General features: G+C 37.6%; 1 protein-coding gene across 40 annotated transcripts in view; it reads left to right on the top strand.

Moving 5' to 3' along the window:
- LOC125961818 (metabotropic glutamate receptor 7-like) overlaps window positions 1–21,763 on the top strand; it is a 411,772-nt gene that overhangs the window by 17,294 nt on the left and 372,715 nt on the right. For 10 of the 40 annotated variants that reach the window (XR_007472836.1, XR_007472845.1, XR_007472821.1 and 7 more), the window contains one exon: window positions 2,078–2,120. The exons of 26 other annotated variants lie outside the window; for them this stretch is intronic. The gene's annotated coding sequence lies outside the window, so the exon portion shown is untranslated. Of the gene's footprint in view, window positions 1–2,077; window positions 2,121–6,581; window positions 6,711–15,483; window positions 15,570–21,763 lie in introns of all 40 variants that reach the window. 4 more of the 40 variants (XR_007472826.1, XR_007472851.1, XR_007472849.1 and 1 more) reach the window with 3 other exon arrangements.

Here is a 21,763-nt window from a genome sequence, read left to right as displayed (position 1 = left end):
TCCCTTTTCTCCACACCCTCTCCAGCATATGTTATTTGTAGACTTTTTAATGATGGCCATTCTGACTTGTGTGAGGTGGTACCTCATGGTAGTTTTGATTTGCATTTCTTTAATAATTGGCAGTGTTGAGCCTCTTTTCATGTGCCTATTGGCCATCTGTATTTCTTCTTTGGAGAAATGTCTCTTTAAGTCTTCTGCCTATTTTTTTGATTGGGTTGTTTGCTTTTATTGTCATCAAGTTGTATGAGCTGTTTGTATATTTTGGAAATTAAGCCCTTGCTGGTCGCATCATTTGCAAATATTTTCTCCCATTCTGTAGGTTGTCTTTTCATTTTGTTTATGGTTTCCTTTGCTGTGCAAAAGCTTGTAAGTTTGATTCGGTCCCCTTTGTTTATTTTCATTTTTATTTCTATTGTCTTGGGAGACTGACCTAAGAAAACATTGGTATGATTTATGTCAGAGAATATTTTGCCTGTGTTCTCTTCTAGAAGTTTTATGGTGTCATGTCTTATGTTTAAGTCTTTAAGACATTTTGAGTTTATTTTCGTGTATGGTGAAAGGATGTGTTCTAACTTCACTGGTTTATATAAGGCTGTCCAACTTTACCAACACCACTTGCGGAAGAGACTGTCTCTTTCCCATTATATATTCTTGCCTCCTTTCTCAAAGATTAATTGTCAAAGATTAACTGAGGTGTGTGTGTTTATTTCTGGGCTCTGTATTCTGTTCCATTGATCCATATGTCTGTTTTTGTGCCAATACCACGCTGTTTTGATTACTGTGACTTTGGAGTGCTGTCTGAGTCTGGGGTGGCTATGCTGCCAACGTTGTTCTTTTTCTTCAGGATTGCTTTGGCAATTCTGGGTCTTTTATGGTTCTGTATGAATTTTAGGATTTTGTTCTAATTGCGTGAAAAATGTCATGGATAATTTGATAGGGATCGCATTAAATCTGTAGATTGCTTTGGGTAGTATGAGCATTTTAACAATGTTAGTTCCTCCAACCCAAGAACATGAGATGTCTTTCCATTTCTTTGAATCATCTTCACTTTCCTTTATTAATGTCTTACAGTTCTCAGTGTATAAGTCTTTTGCCTTCTTGGTGAGGTTTATTCCTAAGTATTTTATTTTGAGGGTTGTGATTTTAAAAGGCATTGTTTTTTTACATTCCCTTTCCGATATTTCATTGTTGTTATAAAGAAATGCAACCAATTTCTGTATGTTAATCTTGTATTCTGCTACCTTGCTGAATTCGTTTATCAGTTGTAGTAGTTTTCATGTAGAGTCTTTAGGGTTTTCTCTGTATAGTATCATATCATCTGCATCTAATGACAATTTTACCTCTTCCTGAAGGAATTAATCTTGAAGTTCTACTAAGACTTCTGGAATACCTGTTTTAATGAGCCACTACTTCCTGCCTGAGATTGCACTATGCACCAGAGATTCTAGAATTAGCATAATAAAACTAATAATGCAAACAACAGCAACAAATCTTCACAAACCTTCCTTGCAAGGAAGTAAAGTCTACTGGAAAAACAGACAAATGAAACACACATTCAAAATGGCAGTGATTCTCAAACATTTATGTGCTGAAAAATCATGGCAAGCATGATAACCAGGGCAATTACTAGACCCCTTCTCCAGCTGGACAGGTGTAAGGTCCTGTAACTCTATTTTTGGTGAATGCCTCCAGGAGAGTCTGAGACAGATGTTCTCAGTTGTCGTCAACCTTTAGAGTGCATCAGATATGCCTGAGAATACTGTTAAAACACAGATTGCTGGGCTCCAGTGCCAGAGTTCTAACCAGTTCCCAGGTGTGGCTGATATTGCTGGCCCAGGGACCACATTTTGAGAACCACCTTTCAAAACTCTGCAGTATGCGGTTGTGTGTGTTGTGAATGAGACGGGCCCAGAGAACCAAAGGAGGGCAAAGGGACTCTGCTCTAAATTAGCCAAAGGTAACAATAGCAGCTAGAATTGATTGACCCAAGAAAAAATTATAAGAACTTTACCTACATTTGCTCATTTAATCCTTTCAGTAAGGTACGTAGGTGCTACTTAGTGTTCCTCTTTTACAGGGGTGTCCAGAGAAGGTAACTACTTTGCCCACGTCCTAAACTGGTAAGTAACAGATTAAGAATTCAAGTCTAGGAAGTCTGATTCCAGAGCCCACACCTCTACCCTTTCTGCATGTAGAGAGGAGTAAAGGGTTGTCAGTGAAGCCTTCCTGGGGGCCCTGGCCTCTGAGTGTAGATAGAAGGATGAGTGGACATAAAGATCATTATTTGTGTGTGGTGGGGGTAGGGGAGGAAGTATGAGGGCTTCCAGAAGAGCCTGCCCTCCCCATACATCTGCTGTAAGCAAGTCTGATGATCAGGAGTCCGGAACATGAGTATGACTATGGGATACTGAGAAGGGTTCTAGAACCCTGAGGTTAGAGTTCTGGATCAGTTAGTAGGTAACAGAAAGTGAATGAGTGATTTACCTTACTTTCCACGGGTAGCAGGAACTTTAGAGATAGTCCCTCTAGTGTTAGTCCAGCTGCTGAAGGGCATCACCAGGGGACTGGGTTGCTTCGCTCTTCCAGCTTCCACATCTCTAGCACGTCCACATAGCTTCAAAGTGACCCCAGAATCTCCAATAGTGTTCCAACAATTGGGGCAGGAAGAAAGAAAAGGAAAAAAAAAAAATTAAGTAAGAAAAAAAAGGCAGTGTCTAACTCAGAGAGCAAATTTTTTACCACAGATGGTCAGCAGACTTGCACTTAGATCTCATCAGCTCGGATTTTAAACTGGCCACCTTAGCCTTAAGGATAATGGAGTCTCCTAAACCAGGGCTCTGATAGTAAGGAATAAGGAGAGAGTGGTACTGATTAGCAGTGCCTGCTGTCCCAAACAAATATTATCCCCAAACTTTTTTTTTTATCCTATATTTTACTTTAAAGAATGGAGGGGAAACATTATGTATCTGTAAATAGCCTTTTAGAAAGGGTACAATTATATAGTTATACAACCCCCTGGAGGGCTCCTTTCTTCTAAAATCTCTTTAAAAACTGTTCAAGGTTAAGGACATTTTTATCTTAATTTAGTCACTTGCAGTCGATTATCTTGGAATGACATCCTCTCTCTGCAGATGTTCTGTCAGGCTTTAGAAAATTCTAGAAGTGGACAGAGAAGTGTTATGGTACATGTATTTGCAATATGCACGTCTTTGAAATGAAATCCATTTAGGGACCAAAAGGCATTTCATGTCTTTGCTATACATTTTCACATATTTGCCTTTCCAGAATTCCTTTGAGCAAATCTGTTAGATGTAACCCATCCGTTTCTCCCATCTGAATTCTTTATTACTAAACATTCTTCAGTATGCTCTCACTCCCCTCTGTCAAAGGCGTTTCTCTGGGTCCTCACCCTTCTCATCTCATATGTGAATGCGTATCTTAAACTGAAGCAACAGTCTGCTATGACTTCTCCATAACTTGAAGAACCCGTCTTTGTGGGAAAAAAAGTAGACTTACTAACTTAAAAGGTAGAATGTGCGCAATGTTTCTGAGAATTAAAAACTAAGATAAAAACATAAGCAATGGAAAAAACTTACAGTGTATCCTTTTCAAAGACTTTATTTTACAGAGAAGGCAACTGAGGTTTAAAGAAAAAATGCGTTAGTTAAACACTAAATAATAAACCTTAAACCTCAGTGGAGCAACACATGGACAGTTCATTTCTCACTCACTCTGGAGTGTAGTATGGACTTTGGTGGTCTGTGGGTCAGTTTTCTGCTCAGTTATTCAGGGACCCACCACCTTCATCTAGTGGCTCTACGTTTGTCCTAAAAAGGAAAGGAGAGAGGAAGCTGCAAGCTACAATTATCAACTCGTTATCCTTCAGACATAAACTCTTCAGGTCACCTCTGGTCACATCCTTTGGGATAGAACCATACCCAGATGCAAGCGGAGATGGAGAATGTTGTTCCTATCTTGGTCCTAGTGATGCCTCTACAGGCTGGAGGAGCTAATTAAAGTGTAGTCAACAGCTCGTTGTTTCTGCCACAATGAGTGATTAGCCTAAGACTGGATGTGTGTGTGTCACATATACATATACACACATATACATATACATATATATGTGTGTGTATATATCCATTTTTTAGCATGAGTTGACACATGGGGCTTCTGCCGTATCAAAAGAGTACAAACTGCCTCTTGTTGCTTTTTCTTAATTGAAGTTGACTACTACTATCTATTTCCCTTCATTTTGCTACCTCCCCCCCTGCCGCCTGTCAGTATTATATGAAAATTCTGCAAGAAATAATTTCAAAGTTTCCAGTGCTTTTAAAGGTAATAGAATACTCAGACCTTAACAATTTTCCTGTGTGAAACTTTTGCCAGACTAAAATAGTTAACTTACGAAAAGTAAATTTAGATTGATACAAAAGAGAAAATAAGCTGATTTTTTTTTTTTTTACACAAATACCCTGAGCCAGGATGGAAAATAAATGGAAAACTGGAGGAATTTAGATCCTTTTGTTGTAAATTTAAATATTTTTAATTGTAAAAATAATACAGGCTCATTGCAGAAACTCCAAAATTGAAAGGATTTAAAGAAAAAAGGAAAAATAACTCAAAATCCCATTTCTGATAAATCATCTCTGTAACATTTTTGAGGGTATCTTTTGAAACTTTTTTTGTGACGGGGTGCATATAAATACAATGCAAGTATAAAAACCTTTAATTATTATATCAAACTACAAAACAGTTCTATAACATTTTTATTTAGTAGTATAAGTATGATTACTCATCACCTAATAAAAATCTGCAGCAGCATTTTTAATGGTTGAACAGCATTCTATTATTTATTGAACCAGTCCCTACTGTTCAACATTTAGATTATTCCTGTTTTGCTTTGCTAAACAATGAGACAAGCATCCTTGTTCATATGTCTTTGAGCATTTGTTTATTTCCTTAGAATGGACTTCTAGAACTTGAATGGCTGGTTGTCAGTTCTGGTACATACTGACATATTGTCTTCCAGAAAGGTTACCGTGCTTTTTATTTCTACCAAGAATTTAACATCCAATGTGATTTCTTACACACACTCATCAGTACCAGTATTATCAATATCAATACCAGTATTATCAATATCAATACCAGTATTATCAAGTTTTTTAAAACTTTGTCATTCTAGTCAGTAAAATATGACACCTGAATTATTTTATTTGTATTTCTTTGATTAATAATAGCAAGGTTGAACATATTTTCATATCTTTATTGGCTGTTAATACTTTTTAGTTTGTGACTTTATGGCATCCATTTTTCATTGATGTATAACAACCTTTTATATATCAATGTGTTTATTTTGTTGTTTGTTGTAAATGCAATTTTTTTCTCTTCATTTATTAATTTTTATTTTGTGTGTGTTGAACTTCTTTAATACTGTCAAGTCTATTCAAAAACCCTTTAATGAACACAACAAATGTGGAAAATCAGTCATTCTCCTGCATTTTGTAATCAATGTATTTCCTTTTGGGCAGTATGGAAATGTAGGTTCTTATTTCATCTTATGGTTGGAAAGAATCTGTTCCCTCGGAAAGGGATTATAGTCTCCATGATGCAGTAATGGGAGATTTTATAGGGTAGGCAGGGTCTACAGAAGAAAAAACCCTAAATCACACTCCATTGGTGGTTGCCTTATTTATAAAAATGGCATTTGAGGTTGTGTGACTGCCATCAGGTAAGCAAAATTAATTTTTAGCATGAAGTACTCCTATCAGCAAGAACAGCCTAGGATAGGCTAGCAGTAAGAAGTGAGGGGTTATGGGATTGGGGCATAGCCTCTGTTTCCTCCAATGCAGCTGGAAATTTAAACTCTGGGGCTCCTGCTTGATCCAATCAGCCCAGCTACTATGTGTTGCCAGGTAGGGTGAATAGACTCAGAAGTACAAGAGCTCATCCTTGGTCCCCTCTGGAAATGAGCAGAGAATACTATGTCAAGCAGAGGTGATCAGTCCATGGTCTGGAGACTTGGATCTCCCCACATAGTCCTTAAAGTCAGGGTGAGACAAAATGCCAATACAAATTATATTGATGACAGTATCAATGAGGTGACATTGAGTCCTTTGACCCAATGTGTGTCTGCAGTGTGCCATCCATTAGTAAATGGGCAAAGCCATTTGACAGATCTATCTGATACAATGAATGAATCTGACACTCATAGTTTGAAAAACTGAAACTGTATCCATTTGTCAAGAACAGTGGCTACTTGTTCTGCTTTATTCCCCCTGGTAGAACTAGGTAACATTGCAGGCAGTAAGACGTTCCGGCATTTCACCCTGGAGTAGCCCCCAAACTGAAGAAGCTGTCTTATCAGTAGTTAGCTCCTTGTCACCAAGAATATTAAAGTAGATTTGTATGATTAGCAAATTAAAGAGACTGTAGTGCCTACCACTACTGTATTCACTAAGGTACCCAAGTTATTCTAAAGAAATCCTAATAATACATTAGGACCGTTTTGAATATTTTTATTTGATTAACCATAATCTTCTAGTTATAACATCCATCACCATTTTGGCCTTCTTTTCTTACAGCCTAGCCCTGTGGTCTTGGGCTAATCACTAACCTGCTTAGATACAATTTTCTTCTCTATGAAATAGAAACATTATTATGTGCTTTGAAGGACTGCAGGAAGATGAGCTGTAATGTTTATCAAGTGCCTAGTAAGTAGCCTGGCCCATAATAAATACTTGGCTAATTGTAGATGTTAGTTTCCTTTTTAGTTTTATTTCCAAACATTGCTCTTTACTTTTGGAACTCTAAAATTTGTTTTGAGAGTGGAGGACTTGTTGTTTGGATTCCTCCAACACTCTCTGTATATTCTGTACTTCTATCCCTACATCATTTATATAAATGGAATAAATGATCTTTGGTGATTCCAAGGTGACGAGGAGCTAAGTGGAGGTTCAGTATACACCTGGAAGTATGGATTTTCATGCCCAGTGCAAATGTGGGAAAGGCATTATTCCCACATTATAAAGGGGGTGAAGACCTCCAACTTGAGGAGACTCTGGGTTGAGAGATGAGAGATCCTACAGGGTACCACAGGGGCTTTTATGTTCTGTAGCAAGAATTTGCACCTTATACCCTTGTAGTTAGAAGTAAAGCATACCACATAACTAATATGTAGTAAGCATTAGAGTTAGAATAAATACCATTTATTTAACGTTTCCTTTGTGTTAAGCATTTTACAGTTACAACATATGGATTGTAATGGTTAAGAGTGTAGTTTTTTGAGCTGGATAATCCTGGATTGGAGTCTCTTGTTTATTACCTCTTTTTTTTTCTGTTTTATTGAGGTATAATTGACAAAATTGTAAGATAGTCAAAGAGTATATCATGATGATTTGATATACATATGCGTTGTAAAAGGATCCTTCCCATCACGTTAATTAATACATCTTAAAAGCTTATGACACCTTTTTCCTTTTTTTCTTTTTTTGGTGAGAACACTTAAGTTCTATTCTCTCAGAAAATGTTAGTTATACAATACAGTATTATTGACTGTAGTAACTATGTTATACAGTAGATCCTCAGACCTTATTCATCCTGCAGCTGAAAGTTTGTACCCTTTTACCAGTCTTCCCCTCTTTTCCCCACCCACACCCCAGCCCCTGGCAACCAGTTTTCTACTCTGTTTCTATGAGTGTGGCTTTTTTTCTTTTTAGATTCCATATATAAATGATATAATTCGTATTTATCCTGTCTGGCTTATTTCATCAGCATAATGCACTCCTGTTTCATCTATATTGTCACAAATGAAAGGATCTCCTTCATGTTTTTAAGGCTGAATAATATTCCATTACCTCTTAAATGAGTGACTTTTGGTACATTGTTTACACTTTCTAAGCCTCAGGGTGTCTTTTCTTCTGTAAAAAAAATATATATATATATACACAAACAGGTTATTTTCTGATATGTGGAATGTTTGTTGAATCAACAAATAATTAGTTGAGATCATAAATGTGACACTTAGCACTGTATTAACATTTATTAATACTCTCCCTGTTAATTTCTACAATAAATTGTATAATAAGTAACAATAATAATAGTACTACTAGTAGTTTTAGCAAATGCATAGGATGTGCCAGGCATCATATACTGTACTACCCTCCTTCATGTGTACCACAAGTTACATGTGGATATCATCTTCTACGTTGTTTCCTTTAAAGAAAATTGAAGCTCAGCAAGATTGAGTAGCTTGCTCCAGATGTGAACTCAGGTCTGAATCAATCCACATATAGGTTCTTAATGACTCCATGTCTTTAATTCCACATCTGCATTTGTTTGTTGTTGTTGTTTTTAACTTTCTAAGCATCTGATCTGAAATTCCTTTCTCTGGGGAATTTTCCACTTTGTGGGTCTTGGTGAGAAACAGAGCCTTCCTCTCGTTATACAAGCTGAACATGTCAGATACACTGTTCACTCACATGCTCAGTCTCCCTTACAGATGGAAAACAGTCGGGTGACCTCGGGTTGGCCAACTGCACCCCTCTCTTGGATTTTGAATGACAAATAAATGATGTAAAGAAGCAAGGCCAGCAGTGCTGGGTCAACCTCCTGTTTCCTGTTCCTGCTTGGTAGCAAGGCCAGCTAGGACTTACAACATCACTTTGGCCTGATCCTGTAATTGCAATAGCATAGCCTTGGCTTTCGGTTGTTTAGTTACTGAGACCTAACCATAAACTTCCAAAAGTTTCCTTTTCTGCTCAAATTAGCCATATCTGGTTCCTGATGATTACAAATAAGACCTTTCCTGATATACAATGGTGACCTACTTATCCAGGCAGATGTAACATCGTCCTGGCAGGGACAGAGGGCAGGCAAGTTCCTTGAACAGCTGAACAAGAAGAAAAAGACCTAAGAAGGAAGAATTGAAGCCAGTTCTGCTTGTGTTATAATTCTACCCGCAGCTGCCTCTGTTTCACAGAGCACATGCTAAGGACCATGTCCCTTCCCCTGTAACAGACGAGCAAAGTAGACCCAGGCCTTCCAACCCAGAGACCAGCTGAGCTGTACCATGGGCAATCTAGGATATGAAAGACTTCACTCAATGTCTTTGTCACTTGACACATTGTTCCTCTCTTTGGGAAGTAGCTTCTTTGTGTGACAAGAATATGCTAAACCAACACTTAAGTGGACAGAGGTGAAATTAGCTACAGAAAATTAGCTACAGAAAAAAAGGCGTAAAGACTTGTATTTTCTGTTATTTGAAGGTGTTAAGACCCCACATAGAATATGAGTCCTTTAAAGGAGAGTTGTGAATGGCCCAGGGAATGTTGAATTTCCATGTGGCAATATGTTCTTGATCAGTCATGATGATGATGATGGTAGCATCAGTAGCATTTATCAGTGTTTCCTGGGTGAGAGGCACTTTATCCTAATGACCTTTTATCCCCATGACGACCCTGTGAAGTAGGAAATACTGTTTCAGCATCTTCAGGGTTTTTCTTTCTTTTTTTTTTTTTTTAATCAGGAATTTACCCTAGATCACAGTTGGGTGGTAGAACGACCAGAACTGGACACTAGCCTTTCCTGAATTCCCAGAGTGTGATCTTAGCAGTTGTATTGCCTGATGCAGAGCCATGTAAATGTTGCCAAAGCAATGAAACGTGTACCTATTTCTAACAGATTCTAACTCAGAAGCTCTGGGGTTAAGTGCAGAGCAGTTGAGTGTGATTGTCTTTACAGACAGTAGATAACTTAAGAGAAGTTGTTAAAAAGTATATTTACATATTGCACTACACTGTCATATCTGTGATTGGTTAGCTATTGAGTCACTAACACAAATCCCAATCCCATCTCTAATCTCATTCATCTCTTATATGATATTTGACCTAATTGAGGCAGGTTTTTTTTTGTTCTTTCCCACAAACACACATCGAACATCCAAAACATGCTTACCATTTGTGAGCATATTCTCTTAGTTATTTAGGAGTTGAGTAAGAGTGAGAGAGAAGGGCTTCCCTGGTGGCGCAGTGGTTGAGTGTTCTGCCTGCCGATGCAGGGGACGCGGGTTCGTGCCCCGGTCCGGGAAGATCCCACATGCCGCGGAGCGGCTGGCCCGTGAGCCATGGTCACTGAGCTTGCGCGTCCGGAGCCTGTGCTCCGCAACGGGAGAGGCCACAACAGTGAGAGGCCCGCGTACCGCAATAAAAAAAAAAAAGTGAGAGAGAAAAAGACACATAAGTATGAAATACGGTCATCATTTTTTTAATATCCTTTATGTTGTTAATCCCTCTTAGCATTTACTGCCATTCACTCATTTGTATTATTTGGGGTATAGCAGTTTATTCACACAGCATTTTTACATATGGCTTATCATTTGTATTCTATTTTAATAACACTAATAATTATAGACTATTGATAAACTCATCAGACCCTACATATTCATTTCAAAATCATGAAAATAAGGTGGAAAATGAGGTGTAAAGTGGAAAATCTATGTGTATGTTTTCATTGGTGGAATGAGGAGCTACCTGAATATCACTCCTTTAGCTTTTCCTTCAAATGGTGCACTTTTTCCTCCATGCATAGGAGTCCCTTCCATTAGGTAAACAGTAGTCTTGAGGGCAAACCTCAGAAGTAGAAACAGGAGAACTTTTCAGTTATGGTAAAATCAAACATATTTTTCTTCAGTAGTGAAAAAAAATTCTTCATGAGAAGTTCAACCAGCATGAGTTCCATGGTGAAAAACTTCCCCTTATAGATGCAACTTCCCCCAGAATTCTGAGAAATGTCGGTAGTAGAGAGGGGTGTTGCATACACCTGTTTCATTTCCCTCTGACTTTTCCTCCTCCTTTCTCTATTGACATTAAAATCTATAGTGAAAGCACATAGTAAGCAGTCTAGGACAATTGATATGACATTTGATCTAAATCTCCAAAGTCTGTTTTAGATGCGGATGCTATGAGCGTCACAGGAGGGGAAAAAATCTAGAATTATTCTTATGTGATCAATGTACTAAAATAACAAGAGCAAATCTTATTTCTAGCTAACAACATAGCATTCCTTATGTGATGCCATATTATGGCAGAAAAGAAATATATGCGTCTATTTTCTTCTATATTAAAACTGCTAAGGAGTGGGGACCAATGAACTAAATCAATTGTTTTGGGTTCAAGTTGTAGTTTTTAGTAGCCATCCTTCTTAGCAAGTTTTCAGAAGCAAATGTAGTTTGTTTACTATCACCACTAAATGTGCAATTGTGTAGATTTGTGGAAAAAAGTATTATCAAATATATATACTTCAAAATGATTTGTGTACATTTATCTATTCATATTATTATTCTCCCCAAGTAAATCAAAATCTACTGTATACTGTGTTTTTCTTCTATAGCTTAAAAGGGGAATGTATGTTGAAACTTATTGAAATATTTATTAGGTGTCTACTAAGTGCCAGGCACTCTACTAGGCAGTAGAGATGTTGTATTAGAGGTGGAAAATGTCCTTGACCTCCAGAACTGATACTCTTGTAAGAGAAATACTGGGTCAAACTAAGTCAACAGTTTCTTTGCTACAGAGCTTTTTACGAGTCTTGTGAATTATGAGTCTCTGATAAGGAGATGTAGTGGACAACAGATCCCAAATTTATTTGAAATCTTTTCCTTCATGGACTGTCTCATAGGATTTATGATCCACTGAACACACCTTGAGAGACACTAGTATTCTGCAGTGGTTAATTGTTTTCTATTAAACAACTATATACTGAATCCATGATATTATTATCTGGATTTTTTGGAGGATACAATGATGTACATGGCCACTGTGATGATAAGGGCGTCCAGTTTAGTTAAGAAGAGAAACCACAGAAGCTGTAACTTAATGTAACAAAGAAATACAGACACATATACATATATTTATATGTAAATTACTATTTATATAGTATACAATGTCTTCTGAAGAAGATAGAGTTGTTTGTAACTTGGGATCTCACAGGACGTTTCACAGAGAAGGTAGACCCTGAGCTGGGCAGAATTTCAGTAAGTTAATTTGGTTCTGACCGTACGATAAAATCAGGTATTTGCACTGGTCAATCTGACCTTGATGGAACAGCATTCCATTTGCAGGGAATGGTGTGATCAAACATGCAGTGGTGGAGATGGCCAGATTGTAATATTCCAGTACCTGGAAAGTGTTGGAACATCTGCTTTCTCCACGGTCTAGAAAAGTGAATCTCAAGTGAAATGCACGTATAATGGAGGCCAGTGCTCTTTGCTTTGTACACTGCTTTGATTCTACAACATGAACAATGTAGTGATCTGTTTCGGATTGTCATTATTCGAGAGGGTTCTTAGTAACAGGAGTGGAAAAGGAAGACCTCTCTTCCTGTGTTTCTGCCCTATGCTCTTTTTTTTTGTTGTTGCTGTACGCAGGCCTCTCACTGCTGTGGCCTCCCCCGCTGCTGAGCACAGGCTCCGGACGCGCAGGCCCAGCGGCCATGACTCAGGGGCCCAGCCGCTCCGCAGCATGTGGGATCTTCCCGGGCCAGGGCACGAACCCGTGTCCCCTGCATCGGCAGGCGGACTCTCAACCACTGCGCCACCAGGGAAGCCCTGCCCTATGCTCTTAAGCCAGAAAAGGTACCAACATCACTGACCTGACCTTGTCTCAGGTATCTATCAGGATCTACTAGAATCATTCTAGTGAAAGGTAACTAGACGTCCAAAGGACTTAAAAGATACACTATAACCTTTGTATACTTTATATACCTGGTGAAACAAAAATGTCACCTGAGTGGTCCCCTTCCCTAGAAATACCAGTATGTTTTTCCAGTGCATGGCAGAACTTTGCAGGTAAAACTGGGATAAAGGTGAAGAACAGTCTTAAAATTCTAGTCCTTGAACAGCACCTAACACACAACAGGTTTTCAATGATCTTAGCAACAGTATTCACAAATAATGACCATCAGCGTAACTGCTCTTTTGTGCCAAAATACATTACCATATTACTTTTTTGCCTTCAGCTTTACAACTTGGGTTCTATTATTGTTTCCATTTTGCAGATTAGGAAAGTGAGGCTCAGAGATGCTAAGTCACTTGGGCAAGGTCACAGAGCTTGTAGGAGATAAACCTGCACCCTTACTGTTGGATCCTCCAAACCAGACCATAATTTAAGTCCTTCAAAATATACCTCAGAACATTTGAGTAAATTAATGAATAAATCCTCCTAGTCAGACTGACCAGATCATTATATTAGGTTCAGCTATAAGTGGAGGAAAGTCATAATCATAGTTGGACAGTTAATACAGTAATTTACTTGCTTTGAATTTTCTAAATGATATTTAGCTGGTAGTTTCATGATGATAACCATCGAATAAAAACAGGCATATTTTGGTGTTTGGAATAAGATCTCATATTGAGTAAAATACATATTGATTCCTAGACCTATATGATGTGAGTAACAGATGACATTGAGATGTCATCTAGAAGTACTCCTGTGCAGTTCATCATGTCAACCCAGCTAATAATTTTAGAATGTTCAGAGTGAATAATATATGCAGCCATAAAGCATATTTCTAATCAATGCAAATAATATTTTTCCTATGCTAAACCCAGAGTGAAGTTATAACACGCATCATAAGATTAATGGGCCATTTTTTCTTCATCACTTTGCTAAATTACTTAGTCTGGAAACCATTCAGAAGGTTGCGAATTGGAGCTGAGCAGTAGTAGTGAGACTGTGCCTCTGATGATGAAACTATTTCCACCCCGACCCCTACTGCTCCCTTCTTGGAAAAGAAGGCAACATTTCTCCTAGAAAAAGTCACAGGTTTATAAGCTGGCTTGAATAATACGTTTGGAGGAATAATGTCTTTTAAGCAGAGCCTATCTCGGCATATAAAATAATTTTTACCTACCATTTAATGAAATTAACACTCACTTTGAGGCTAGGTCTTTTGCCATTTGACTCCTGGATCACGTCTATGGATATATGTTTTTCTTGAGACAAAGTGTGAACCCAATATAGTATCCATCCTTCAGTCTATCTAGCTGAGGTACATCATCTGAAGCACAAGCTCCGTGAGGCCAGGCACTTTATCTGCTCTATCAGTGTAGCCCTGATGCCTAGTGTCTAGCTTTTGGAGATTCTTAATAAACATTTGTACTGAATACGGTATGTATATGGTGAGCAAAAGTTGGCTTCCCATTTTACAGTCAAGGGTATCCCACTCATGTTCTGTGAACACTGGATAGCAGAATCTTACTATGTTATTTTACTGTTCCCTTTGCAAGTTTCCTGGAAGGGCATTCCTGTCCTTAGAATGTCCATCTCCTCCCATCTTCCTGGAGAATAACTCTTCTTTCTTAGATACTTAGCCCCATTATTGACTCTTTAAGATTGAATGTATTACCTCCTTACAAACAGGAAAATGCAGTGCTTTTTTTTCCGACATTTATCACCAGAAAATTATTCTAACACCTGAAATTCTGGACCTAAAATGCTTGGACTAGTGGTTCTCAAAGTCTGGTACCCAGACCAGCACATCAGCTGCACGTAGGAATTTTTAGAAGTGAAAGTCTTGGGCCCTGCTCCAGACCTACAGACTCGGACACTCTGGGGGTGGGGCCCACTGCCTGTTTCAGCAAGCTCTCTTGGTGATGCTGATGCATACTCAAGTTTGAGAGCCACTGCTTAGACCTAGAACTTAAGGTTTAGGCTTTGGACAGATCTGAGTCCTAAACACTACTGAGACACTGGGGTGACCATGAGCAAGTTACTTCTGGGAACCTCTTAGCATCTGTGTACCTTGCTTAGCTAATAGTGATTTTAATTAATTAGAATAATGCACACGGTGTACTCAAGAGAGTAACCAAAGCATGCTTTATGTTCCATAAATTCTAGCTGTTTACCATTATCATCAATCAGAGCTTACTGACATATCCTGAAGACATTCTTCTAATAAGTGTAATAATGTGGTTTGTAAAATTAACAGCTTAGAAGAGCATATTACGAAGTTCATCAGACAGGGTCTCAGCAGGAAATCAGGGGTACATCAATAAAGATAAATTGAGCCCAATGTAGAGAATCAAGAGATAGTGTAGTGCCCTGGGTTCAGTAAAAGTGTGGCTACTTTATAGGAGATGAAAGAGAAAGGAAGCCTTGCTGGAGAGAGAGTCCTCCCCAAAGATGCTGTGATGCCCCACAGAGAAGCACTATACGTTAGTTGGGGGATGCAGCCAACTCCCAGCAATTTGGCAAGAATTAATACCCTAACTTCACTCCCCTCCTTCATTCCCTACAGTCTTCTATTGGTACTCTTCATTGGTGAGCCAAACAGAAGCTAGAGCAAGGACACTTACTAAGATAGGCCATGCAAGCCATCCATATAGAGTTGGGTGGAGAAAGGATGTGGAAGGGCAAATAGGACATATTTCCCGTAGGTGGTGAGCGAGCTGTAGAATCACTCGCCCTTCTAACATCATTGCCATTGCAGGAGCACGGAGGAGCAAGTGGTTAGTTCTGACTTGGCAGATCCAGGCGACTGCAGGACAGAACTGGTATATGAGTTGGGCTTTAAAGGTAGATTTGAATTTTAATGGAGAGTATGGAGTAAGAAATGGTGAAGAACCAAGGGAAAGGGAGATTCATTGCAAATGGAGAAAAGAAAAGTGGCATAAAGACAAGAAAAGTCAAGACTTATGGAAGAGATAGCAAATACTCTGCGTGTGACTGGAGCAGAGAATGGGCAGACGAAGGCTGGAAGTTAAGATGAAGTCATCCTTGAATAACATTAAAGTTTCCTCCTTTAACCTCAATTTCCACCTTCTACTCCCTTCATTAACATTGGAAAATTAAAAGTGAATTTGACTGGGCTGGTGACAATGGCAGTATGAAGCAAAGAGAGGAGAATAAGAGTAAAAAATTTAGTAGTACCTTGGTGAAGCTGGGTAAATGATGGGTGGTGGTGTCACGTCAAAGCATGGGCAAGTGATTGTGACAAATATAGGCTTATTTCTTGACTATATGACTTCAGTTAAGGTACTTAAGCCCTCTAGGCTGCAGTCTCCCAACCTGTAAATTGGGGATAAAACCTCGCTTCCTCCAAGGTTTCTGTGAGGATCTAATGAGCAATGGAAGTAAGAGTTGAGTCCAGTAATCAGTTTTTAATACATATAAACTAATGTGAGGATAAGGGTAAGAATACTTGCTATCATTTATTGAATACTTATTATGTGTCCAATATTGTGCTAGTCTATTTACATATCTTTTCTCACTTAGCTTTCTTTTCTCTTATCTGCCTTTCTATAGGCAAGAGATAACTGATGGCTCAGTTATGAGGAAACGCAGTTGTGAGGAAAATGTCAGAGGGAAAATGTACCAGAAAGTTAATTCCTAATGGATCTGTCAGCCTTAAACAGAGCATGTCTGTGCTAAACTGTGTAAAATATCTGTGCTAAAACTACTCAATTGGACAAGTTTTGATAAAGTATTAACTTAATGAATAGGCATAAACAGCTTGGAGGTTTTTGGAGGGTATGTGGTAATATTAGTATTGGTGTGATGACTTTTGAAAGTTCTATGGCGTATAGAAGTCAAAAAGAAGACCCGGAAAGGGGCAAAACTCTCTCTGAAAGTTATTGGGGAAGTCTGGCTAGTAAGACTCCAAAAGGGAGAATCAGTAAGAGGCCAGGTTATTCATAGGCCTTCTAAGAATGTGTCCATGAGAAATATTTACAATGATTGGATGCCGGAATAAAGGAGAACACTGGCTCCATAAATGGTAACTATTTTACACAAACAGGCTAATGATAAAAAATAATGAAAATCTGATGGATTTTTGAGAGTTTCATTGACCAAACTGAGACAAAAGTGCATAACAGCTAGATGCTCATAGTTTTAATCAGTTCAGTTTGGAGTCAAGCAAAGACAGCACCTGAAATGGTAAGGGACGTTTATGCAAGGTCACAAAGATTTTTGGTGGTGCATTTGGGATATAAACCCATTTCCATAAGAATTCTTTCAGAGGTCAGATGTTTGCTTGTCAAAAATAGCATGAACTTACTTCCAGGAAAAGTTCCTAAGAAAAAATAATTTGAGTAATGAAGAACACTGATGTAACAGTTAATTTAAGAACCCAGAAATAGAGGTAAAGAGTAAAGCAATTATGGGTTAAGAGTCTGCATAAATTCCCCTGGAAGGGGGATATGGTCAGAGATGGCAGTTTGAAAACAGTGAGTCACCAAAAGTAAAAGTTTAAATTACAAGCTGTTTTGGGGGTCTTCAAGAGAGATTTTATAGATTGAACAACAACAGCAGCAAGGATAAGATATAACGCTGTCATGTAGACTGCAGCCTGAAAAGAAAGCATTGCAGAAAAGCCACATCATCCTGAATTTATATTTCCATGCATTTGAACAGATTGGAGAGCAGTAAAGTTGTTTTAAGAGCGAGTGATTTAAGTCAGCCAGCTTGTGAATAATACGAGATATTTTTGCATTTACATTAACTTATGTCCGTAAATAACGAACTTTAACAATGAACAAAATCCATAATCCTGATAATGCTAAGAAAACTGGAAAGATACCTTTACCTTGAAAAGACAGGATAAAGAAGACAGCATAGAAATTTAGGGAGATTGCAGTTTTGGAAAAATCATATTAATATTTATTAGCTGCTACAGCTTTGAAATGTGATGATTTAAAGAAAGAAGTAGACTGTTGATTTCTAAAAGGTAATGTGTTGGCTGAAAAAGAAGAGAATCTTGTTGAGACCTAAAGTGTTCTTTTAAGGATATATTTCAATGTCATTTCAAAAAATAAACGCATTTCCCATAACAAAACAGTGAGGTTAATGTAATACAGGTGAAAGCTTTTTGGCCCGAAGGAGTTCCATCCTTTGGAACAAAGTTTCATTGTTGAACACACCATGACCCAGGCCTGTGAGTGCCAGCACAGTGGCTGTTTTTACAAGATCTGGTACAATATTCACAGTAGTTCTGGCCTTAGCACTAGGCAAGGATCATTCTTTTTGTATCTTCCTGATTGCTTCCTCTACAAAAATGGGATAATCCCTCCTCTTCTAAACTGGAAAGTAGTTTCTTCCCTCAATAAAACTAGTTTCTTCTCCAGGTTGAGCTTTTCCAACTCTTAGAGGTCTAAAATGAATGATATGAAACATACTATATTTGCATCTATTTTTATTTAAGAGTTATCTAAGGAGATTTATCTAATTAAATAGGAATTTCCTAAGAGATGCCAAAATAAACAATCAACAAGTTTTCTTTAAAGATCATATATATTATATAACAAGATCCACCTAAGAGTTAACATATAAGTAGGTATACAATTTAACTATTTGAAGATAATTTTTCTTCTTACCACTGAAGCAATAAGCAGGTAGTAGTACAATTTGGGGAAAACAATATTTCTGGCTTTTGTTTGTTTTATTTTAATTTGTGATATTCATGAGATCTGTTGTGAAGCCTTTGGGTATATAGTAAAATTCATGGGTTTTTAACTTTGTATTGACTCGTATTTTTGTAGGTTTTAAATTTTCTTCTGGCTTTAATTTATACTATCTCCTTTTACTTCTTCATTTAGAAATAATGTATTTTTCTCAGGATTGCAATCTCAGTGCAGTCCTCTACTTTTCTATTTGTTGGATGTTCTCTTAGACATCTACATTTTTATCTAGTTAGTACATTTCTAGTTTTTTATACAATTGATAAGAAGTCTTTAATCTTATGAATTCTTTATATTTTCTCTTTGGAGACAAGATTTATAGGGATTTCCTTGGGCTTAAACTAGAAAGAAAAACGAATTTGCATATGAAATGTTGAAGGCTTTGTTACAAAGTGGATTAACATTATATGTGTGTTTGAAATAAACTACTTCAACCAGAGCACCTAGCTGTTAACCTCCAGATTAATATCTATCATAAAATATGTGCATGCTTCCAACACATGGCATTGCCTCCTATTACTGCATGTCCAGGAGAAGTTGTTTTGTCTTGTAGCAAAAGGCATTAGCTCTTTGCACATATTTTTTTTTTACTGACAGCTATCCAGAAATCAAGCTGAACCCTTGTATGTGAGGACAGAAAAGGACAATTTTTAGACAGGTCTAATATGCAGTTGTACCTTTCAGTCACTTAGAAGACTTAGACCCCTGAAGCCCAGAGTCACAGGTTTTTTAGGATTATGGTGGTATATACCTCCAGTTTATAGTAAAAAAATGCATTGCAGAAAATCCAAGTTAAATTAGGATTAAAATCCAAGTTAAATCTAGAACTAAAGTTTTACTGCCCCAAATACTTGTAAACTCTAGGTTACTGCTCTGTTGTCCGTTTCATCAGTTGCAGAATATTCAAGTTAGTCTTTCAATGCTAACAAGAACATAAAAATGCATTATGTGTAAAAGCAGAACATGATTGCCAAGCCAGATCTGCACATTACCTGAGAGTTTGGGGGGCCACCCAAGCGGCATCTACTTGTTTGCTACTGACCTTCAGATAGACTTGCTCAAGAATTGTTACAATGTAATAACATACACCCTTATGTACTCTTGAGTTTATTGAAAACACACAGCAAATGTGCACACACACACACATACACACCAGCACACCAGCATGCACCTACTCTAGAGCCTAGAATTTTAAGAGTCAGAACTTTTTATTTGCTTCTGGATTAAGATGGACCCTGTATTTCCTCAGCATGCTAATTAGAAACTCATTTTAAACAATTCAAAACCAGCTTCTTAAAATTCTGCTTTACAAAAATTGATGTTAAATATTGTCCTCAGAGAGTTCTACTCTGACTTTTCAAATTGTTTTTTTCTCCCTTCATGGGATAAACAGTTAGGGTTTCTTTTTGTTTGTTTTTTATCTCTCATTGTAAAAAATTCTATCTTAAAAGCTGATTTATTATTTCTTCCTTAGCATGGATGAGGTGGGAACAAAGATGATATTTCATCAGTCTTGTTTTTATTTAAGTTGAAAGGTTATATATTTCTACTATCTACTGCAATACTGCTAAATATTTTTATAGTGCTTGTAAATCTTATGACATTTTTTTTTTAGTTTGTATTTAAGGCATTTACTCAAAAGGGACCATATGCCTCAGTTCATGTCACTCTATCATCAGTGTGTATGGTCACTCTATTTTCTAATACTTTTAAGATTGGTTTTGGCCCCGACGTTCCTCTGCCAGATTTATTTCCTTTATTTTCCCCTATATAGCACCATTTGGGCCATTTAATATGTAATTTCCCAACTCACCTTTCATAGTTATTTTAAACATATGTATATATTTGAAATACCGAATTGTTTTGTATTTTCTAATTTTTGCAAAAGTAGTATCGACTAAAAATCACATCCTATTCTTTTATTTTTTCTACACAAAATTATTGTTTTAAAATTTGTCTGTGTTGCTCCATAGAAATTATTGCTTCTGGCCACTGTCTAATATTCCACCATATGTTGATACCATGTTTTGCTTATCCATTACCGTGGTGATACATACTTAGGCTCTTTTCAACACTTTATGTCCACCATAAAGCATTAATACACTCTTTCCACATGTCCCCTTGAGTAACAGTGCAGAGTAACAGTGCAGCCGTGGAATGGCTGAGGTAGAAGTCATATATATGCCTTATTTCACAGATTCCTCCCTGGAATAGCTGTACCATTTTCCCCTCACCAGCAATACTTGGAATTTCTCTCTTACCATATCCTTTGTCACCACATGCTGTTAATCTGCATATTTTAAAATTAATCAATTTATTTATTTTTGGCTGCATTGGGTCTTCGTTGCTACACTCAGGCTCTCTCTAGTTGCAGTGAGCTGGGTCTACTCTTCATTGCGGTGCGCAGGCTTCTCATTGCAGTGGCTTTTCTTGTTGCGGAGCACAGGCTCTAGGCGCGCGGGCTCAGTAGTTGTGGCTCCCAGGCTCTAGAGCGCAGGCTCAGTAGTTGTGGCGCGCAGGCGGAGTTGCTCCACAGCATAATTTGCACTTTAACTTCTGGACATTTGGCATGTGTGGATTCATATGAAGTAAGGTGTTTTAATTCTGCATTGCTCTGATTCTAGAAAAGTTAGGTCTTCATATGCTTTCTTGCTATTCATGTTTTCCATTCTATGAATTGCCTATCATGACCTTTGCTCATCTTTCTATTGAGTATTCTGTGTCTTTAGAGATGTAGAAGTTTTTGTATTCAGATGTTGAGTCCTTTGTTGGGTTTTAGATAATGTATATGTCTTCTACCCATCAACTGTTTTTCAGTCTGACTTTGGTATCCTTTATTGTACATAAAATTCTAATTTTTTATTAAAGTATAATTGATTTACAATATTATGTTAATTTCAGGTGTACAACATGGTGATTCAATATTTTTATAGATTATGCTCCATGGAAAGTTACTATAAAATATTGGCTATATTCCCCATGCCCTACAATATATCCTTGTATCTCATTTATTTTATACATAAGTTGTCTGCACTTCCTAATTCCCAGCCTGTATCTTGCCCCTTTCGCTTCCCTCTCCCCACTGGTAACCACTAGATTGTTTTCTATATCTGTGAATCTCTTTCTGTTTTGTTGTATCCATTCATTTGTCTTATTTTTTGATTCTACTTATAAGTGATATCATTACAGTATTTGTCTTTGTCTGACTTATTTCACTAAGCATAATACCCTCCAGGTCCATCTATGTTGTTGCAAATGACACAATTTAATCATTTTTTATGGCTGAGCAGTGTTCCATTGTGTATATATGGC

This window comes from Orcinus orca, chromosome 17 (genome assembly GCF_937001465.1).
Source record: "Orcinus orca chromosome 17, mOrcOrc1.1, whole genome shotgun sequence".
NCBI classification, from domain to species: domain Eukaryota; kingdom Metazoa; phylum Chordata; class Mammalia; order Artiodactyla; family Delphinidae; genus Orcinus; species Orcinus orca.
This window is presented reverse-complemented; position numbering and strand designations above follow the sequence as displayed.